This window comes from Myripristis murdjan, chromosome 9 (assembly GCF_902150065.1).
Source record: "Myripristis murdjan chromosome 9, fMyrMur1.1, whole genome shotgun sequence".
Lineage (NCBI taxonomy): Eukaryota > Metazoa > Chordata > Actinopteri > Holocentriformes > Holocentridae > Myripristis > Myripristis murdjan.
Window position 1 is genome coordinate 21,925,812 of NC_043988.1, and position 7,761 is coordinate 21,933,572.

A 7,761-nucleotide genomic window follows, 5' to 3' on the forward strand; every position below is an offset into this window, starting at 1 on the left:
TTCTAAGTTTCCTTGCCTTGACTTTTGCCTTAAAACTTAATGTAGCACACTGACACTTGCACAGATGTAGTAATGTTGTTATAAAATAATGTTTCTAATCTGTGGTCCCTTGTGAACATGATAAATTAGCTCCAAAACACCTTTCAAGGGTTATTTTTAAGAAAGTTAGTGCTGCAGAATGTACGTTCTGAGCACTGTTCTAGATGTGAGGCATGTTTTTTTTTATCTCTCTTTCTCTTTCTGACACTCCTGATACGGAGGCCCTCGCTGTGGGAGATAAGAGTGTTCATCCAAGACAAGACTTGTCAGGGCTCGAATAGATACACAAGAACATAAAGTCCTGTGTAGGCTCGGCGTCTCATAGTCATTAGCCTTTATATGTTCACAGCTAAAGGGAAGTGTCACCTATTAATGCTGCTGAATAAGGAAGACCTCAAGCACTAGTCAGTTTGTCCATATTAACAGGAACATTGTGGTTTGGGTTTAATTGTTTGTTGTGGGTAAAATGTACAGGTAATTACTGGATGTGTTTCATGAACTGAAACCTCCCTCCCAGCCCTCAAATCTTCCTTTGACCATCATCATAAATGGTAAAATCATGAAACCGCCATGTTATCCACTTAATTTTTCTCTCCTCTCCAAATCACCATTCCTGAGATAAGATACAAGATATAAGAATATATCTATTATCACATGTTGCCTTGTTTGTGTGTTTATTTGTAGTAAACAAGAGCAACCTGCAGGGAGTGCTAAAGAATTGTCTCAGTCTTGAGTCAAGACCAGCAGCTTTGATGGTACAGAGGCCAGAAGACTCTGAAATGCACACACTGGTATGAAGCTCATATGACATACACTGCACCCGAGTTATTTTAAAATTTCTTGCATTAAAGGAGAGATAAAGTGCATGCAGTTTGGTACAAAAATCAAATGTATGAGAGTTTAAGTCAAAAAAAAAAAAAAACTTGGTCCAAATACTTGGATTTCCAGAAGAGGCAAAGTAAAAGAGGATATTGAGGATAACAGGTCATTTGCAAAAACAGATAAATGCCTGTTGCGTCCCCAGGTTGAGTTGAGGGAATTTAAAAGGAGATAGCATTCCTGGAAAAAAAAAAAAAAAAAAAAGAACTGACCATTGTGTGTCATGCTTCAGGTGACATACTTTCTGAATCTCAAATTTTGTTGCAAAAGCCAGTATTGCCCATATGCATTAGCCTGCTAGAATGATTTTTATGGTTGATATTACTTGAAAAACCCATTTTTGCAACCAAATCTTTATCTGTATGTATTTTGGAAAAGTTCAAAATCAAGTCACACACCATGTATAACACATTTTGGAACTCTGCACTACCTAATTTGCAGTTCAAACCAATTCCTGTACATGTCATTAACATTTTCTGTGTGAAAACGTGAGCGACCCTGCTGCCCCTGCTCAGTCTGCGTCTCCTCCGCTCCCCTATCTCCCCGCTACATATCTCATACAGAGCATATCCTCGCTGCTCCAGGCTGTGTTGACATTTTGGACGGCCTGCTCTTTTCCAGAGACAACTGCTGGCACGCACGCGGCCAGATAACCTTGTCAGCTGCAAGGCTTGTCTCCCTCCCTCTCTGCTTCTTTCTCCTCTCTCTCGGTGTTTATCTGTGTGTGTCCACGTCTGTCTTTTCAGCTCCTCATTTCTCTCTACCTGTCACTGCCTGTTTGTCTACCTGTTTCTCTCTCTGCGGTTTGCATATGATGTGCCTTTGCATTTCTCTTACTCTGCCATCTGTTTTCTGTTCTGTGCTGTTTTGCCTAACATCCCTCGCTCTGTCTACTGTACAGTATCATACACATTTGTTGCTGCAGCTAGAAAGATCTGTAATGCTCCATATTAGCAGGGATATGTGTGCAGACTGAGCAGCTGTCTTTTGAGATTATTGCACATAAGGAGTAACTAATCTGTAGATTACACATTGTCAGAGACCAGAACGGCTTTTTAATCTGTTTTAAAAGTTTCACCAGTGGCTTTTTGTTTAACATAGGTGGTGAGTATAAGAATTATTTGGAAATTAAAGCAGATGTGCACATATTGGCTTTCGTTTATTAAGCTCATCGGAAGCTAATCCAGGGTTAATGAGTCTTTTCAAATTCAAATTCCAACAGCTTAATTGTCTACATTTTGCAGGCAAGAAGTAGAAACTTGTATTTCTCTTAAGATTAAAAAGACAAAAGAATGCATGTTTTTATGGCATGCCATAAAAATGCATTTAAAGCTACATTTACATAGTAAAAACACATTTAAACCCCCAGCAAATATGCAAAATATGCAGTATTGGTAAGAACAAGGTCACGGTGAGAAGCAGCTGTGTCAGTGTGTGGTATGGATGACTTCTGAGACAACCATCAGGAGAGTTTATAGGAGAGCCTGCAGCATCATCAAAGACTCCACCCACCCCTAACACAGGCTTTTCACACGAACAAACTCTGGTCAGAGATAGAGAAGTGTGAAATGGAGGACCTCTAGACAGTGGGACGGCTTTTATCCTCATGCCATCAGACCGATCAACAGATCTAATCCGCTGCCCTCGCCCCCACAGGAAGCTTCTCTCTGATGCACAAACACACACAGACACACACACACACACACATACACACACAAACACTCACAGACATTCCCCTACTGTCTGCATACAGAGCTTTTTGCACAGACATTTCATCCCCAGATATTATTCTGTATATTGTACTTAGTGTTCTTTTTATATTTTTATTTCTTTGATCTCTAATGATATTTAGTATTTATATTTTTCTTTTTTTTTAATCCCTTGTGTTTCTTTGATAAACTGCATTCAGAGTGGATGAGTGCAAATGAGGAATTTCATTTTAGAGGCAAACTTGTTTTAACTGCATGTGACAATAAATGCTTTGACTTTGACAGGGCAGGAACACACACACATAAAAGAGACACAGTGCTGTATGCTGAGGTGGCAGGCTGGCACTGAAAAGTGACTGTCCTTGTAGACTAAGCTGATTTGTGGCAAGAGGGTTGAACACTTGTTATATCTATTTATATATTTTATCACGTTTTTAAAAATGTTTTTCTTTTTTTTTCTCTCTCGTCTGGGTTGACACAAAACAACAGAAAATCATTTTGACCATACATGATTCATAATGATCAAAATGTCTCGTTTCACGTCAGCCCTTTTGTGAAAAGACCAGATTTGCGTAATATAAAAAAATGAAAAAAGCTTCTCTGTTCCTGTTTGAATGAGCTGTCACACTCAGTCATCAAGTGTTGGTCATTGTTACCTGCAAGATGAAAAAAGACTGAAGAGGCTGAATTCACTGAGCCAAGCGTGGCTTTACAGTACTTATCTTCACACACCTACAGATGTCCCCCTCTGTCTTCTTTTAGATATCATCTTTCTGGAGAAAAGAAAAAAGAAAAAAAAAACCTTTCAGCTCACATACACGCACATGCGCACACACCCACACCAACGCAGTGAGCTGAGTCAGATGTCGTCACAGGGAAATTTCAGCCTGACCTCTAATTTATTTATTTCTTTTCCTACTTAGAGAGGGATCTGTTGGAGGGAGGTAATCTGAGGAGGGGACACACACACACACACACACACACATACACTGCAGCTGCTCATTGTGCAGTGTTGTTGTGCTGAACCTCAACAGACAGAAAGGCACATACAGTTGTTTCTCTGTATCTGTATGGAGATCCAAGGACTCTTTGGGCTGCCAGAGCATTCCTCCATCTCTCTTATGCAACATTTCATTTCTACTGAACGCCTGTGCTGGATTTGTTACATCTCTGCTGGTTTTATTATGTATCTACCAGCTTTTACATCAAACAATCGGCAAAGAGCTCTGCTTACCACCGCCGCAGGCCTTTGATAGAAATTATGCCTTTTATGTATAATAATGAAAAAAGAAAGGCGTTATTTTTTTTTTTTCTTTTTGTTAACTCTAAATTTAGTCTACAATGTCTTTATATAGCCTGCCTGATATAGAAATACAATGCATGTACATATAGTGGACTTCCATATATACCATATATTCCCATATCAAATATTCATATACAAAATTTATTAAAATATGGCACATTTTCATTTACAGACAAATATGTCTTAACATATATTACAAATACATGCATCTTCTTCTAATATATGCACTTAAATAAGTTATACATATTTTCAACATATAGCTAAGACACAAATATTCCTGTTGTTTTCTTGCACTCACATACACACATACACATATGCACACACACAGCAGTGTCGCAGTTTTATTTGGATTTGCCCCCTTCACCTGCCATTTCTGGGCAGACTTCTAATAAATAACATTCACACACACACACACACACACACACACACACACACACACACACACACACACAGTTGAGAAGGAGCAGGTGCCGGTGACAACATACGTGCCTGCTTGTGTGTGTGTGTGTGTGTGTGTGTGTGTGTCTGTATGTGTTCCTGTAAATAGCCACCCACCACAGCCACTGATGTCTCCATTTGTCAGATGCTATCAGTGTTAATTAGAGAGGATGGGCAGAAAAGAGGAACAGATACACACCACAGACACAGAGAACAAGGAATCAAAGAGAACAACTGAATCAGTACAGATATTATCCATACTATTTTGCACTGTACAATTGAGTAAAGCTGTATCGGTTGTTCTGAGCTTAATCTTCCACTCTTCACAGCCCAGAGTCTTTACAATAAATATACAAGAAACCTGAATCCTTTTTTCATCTTTCTTTTCTTCTCTTTCATCTTGTATGCACCATTTTGTTGTTGTTGTTGTTGTTTGTTTTCATGCTGATGTCATTATAGATGCTCTTGACTGTACTGACTGTACTGAGTTTTGTTAGTCCTTAGGGAACCATGACACAATATTAAAAATCCTGGTTAAAACACACACACACACAACAATATTTATGAGAACTGATTGTGATGAGACTGGTGCGATCGTTTTATGTCAGTGGTTTGTTACTTTCAAAATGATGCACAGCTGAGCCATTCAAATCTTGTGGTGACAGTTTATTTACTTGTAATTATCAGATGTTTCTGGTGTTTTCCACAGATTGGCAGACGACGACGCATGCTCTTTCCTCTCAGCATTATGGGATTTTGCAAGTCTGGCTTATGACCTCGTGATCCTCTATAGCATGAAATCAGCAGAAAGCCCTCTCTTAAACAAAAAAGAAAGATCTGAGCCGGGGTTTCCCTATCAATAAACAATGCCACCCTGCAAAGAGAGTTTCAAGGTCACTGTAATTCATTTGCAATAGTTTCAAAGCAGGATTTTACCATAATTGGTCTGAGTTGTATTTTCTGTGTCCTCCGCTGCCAATGAACAAAACCTTCTGGAGAAAGAGTGTTCTCTGCCACAACAGCAACAAAAGTATTTGGCAATTTCCTCTTCACTACATTCCATTTTTAACCTTTATCCCTCTTTTATCATGCAGTCACAGGGCTTGGCTGCACCGCTTCCAGGTGTGGAGGCGGTGCAGCCAAAGGTCTTTTTGATGCTACGCAGCTCCCCAGCATCACCTGTTAAAGGCTCCAGTCCTTGAGGAGGGGTGAGCGCTCTCCTTGTTCAAAACCACCAGCTTTGTAATCACAAGGGTGTTCCTGTCTGCCTTGTATTACTGTTGACTTGCAAATGCAATCATCACATTTTGGTGACAGTCCTGCAAGTGCAGGTGAAATATTGAGTGACATATTGCTTTTTGAAAAATTGCCATTCTGTCCTGATGGTGCTATTCAACATGACCAAATGTGGTCTGATGCATATTGGGGTTGTCAGCTTCATTTGTGCACCACTGCCCAAAGATCTGGACATTCAAAACTCTAATATAAAGTAATCTTGGAAGTCCATATAGGCTATTCACAAGATTTGGTTAAGAATAGATCAACTTTGTGGGAGAAATAGCAAAAAAAAAAAAAAAAAAAAAAAAAAAATGTATTGCATGTAATTCAACATGGTGGAATATGTTCTATGTATTTATCCATTGCATTTGACATTTTATTCATTTTGAATTCTGGGACTTACATTTTAAGATTTATTGGCCAAATTTTATTGGTTTGTTGAAATTTTCAAAGATTGGGTGTGAAAGCACAACATAAGTGGTCTGTCACACTTTTGGGTGCATGCCACATTCATTAATGTATCTCATGTTTGGCTGATTATAACAGAAATCTTTCAGCAAGTAAAAAGTGATTTCTAAGATGACATGGAATTAGCCAGCCAGTTTAAGTCCTGAAGCCCATGTAGTAAAAACCCAGACACCTTTTCCTTTCGAACTTCGAGTAACAATGTTACATTTTGGATGGACTGAATGGACACCAGGTTTGTGAGAAAAGCATGTTTAACAACTGTGCTGTCAGGGACAAACTGGAGGCTCACTGGGCCCAGGTGTGTTTATAATGTGGACAGACCTGGTCCATCACTTCCGCTGCATGTCTCCCTTTGGAGCTCTTACTGATGGAGGCATTAGATCAGCATGTCACTTCACGCTGTATTCATTACATAGGTGTCCCCTGATTCACCTCTCTCCCTTCCAGCTTCTGACCTCACTGTTAATCCCCATAGCTGTGGCACCTCTGCACAGTCATTATCTTATTCACCATGGGCTGCCTCGTTTCTCTCTCTCTCTCTCTCCCTCTCTCTCACTCTCTCTCTCTTTGTCTCTGTCTCTCACTGTCGCTCATTCGAGGCGTCTGTTCAGGGCTTTGATGGCCCTCATGTGAACTAAAGTGTTGTAAGCTACTGTTAACCACGGGCTTAAAGGCAGACTATGCCGTTTGAATCAGGAGGGCACACCACATTGTTTACTAATGTTAAGGATGAGGCTGAGGGAGGATAAAACCCCTCAGGTTCCTGCTAAGGCTAATAATCCATAGAATTAATGAAACATTTTAAATGTGTGTATTGAATCTAATGTTTTGATGTCAAATGTACATGAAAGCATAAAAAATAGAGCAAAATACTCGTATATTTTGGGTAATGATGGGACTTATTTTGAGAATTGAGTGCCATTCATCATTCCTCACCACATCATAAAAAGGTGGAGTGCCCTCACATTTGCATAGTCTGCCTTTCAACAGCTCACTCCACCCTAAAGCTTTTTAACACCGTTAGAAATAGCTATTGGCAATGCACTTGGCATTTCTTGACCCATTTTGTTGTTTGGTTGTGTATTCTTATGACATCACACTGAGATATTTTCAGTACAGCTACAGTGCAGATTTTGATAGCAGAAAATATTTCAGCTCTCTAAAACATCAATGGTAGATGTCAGGTTTTGATGTCAGCCTGTCAGAATCAAAGAGCGAGAGCTTCTTCGTAGACTTAACATTTTTGCACCAGTTCTGTATTGCTCGCCGCTCATACAGGGAAAAATCGATCACAGAAGACACAGAAGTACCAATTTCTTCACCAACAGCAGTCTCAGCAGACCATAATGCAATGCAGCCACAAGGCATGTTGTGCCACTCTCATTTTGTCTAAGCTGGAAAACCTCTCACTCTCTTTGTCTCACTACACTATTTCCTCATCTAAAGAATAACCAACATCTGAATCTAACAAGTCCCGGCCCATTCTCTGGAATTTGTCAAAAGTCATTTAATGTATTAATGACTAACTAACATAGAGGTAGATGAGACAGTGAGGGAAAGTGTGTGTACATGTTGTGTGCAAATTACAACACCTCATTACACTTTAACTCCTGGAGGGGACTGAACATCACGGATTGATATACAACA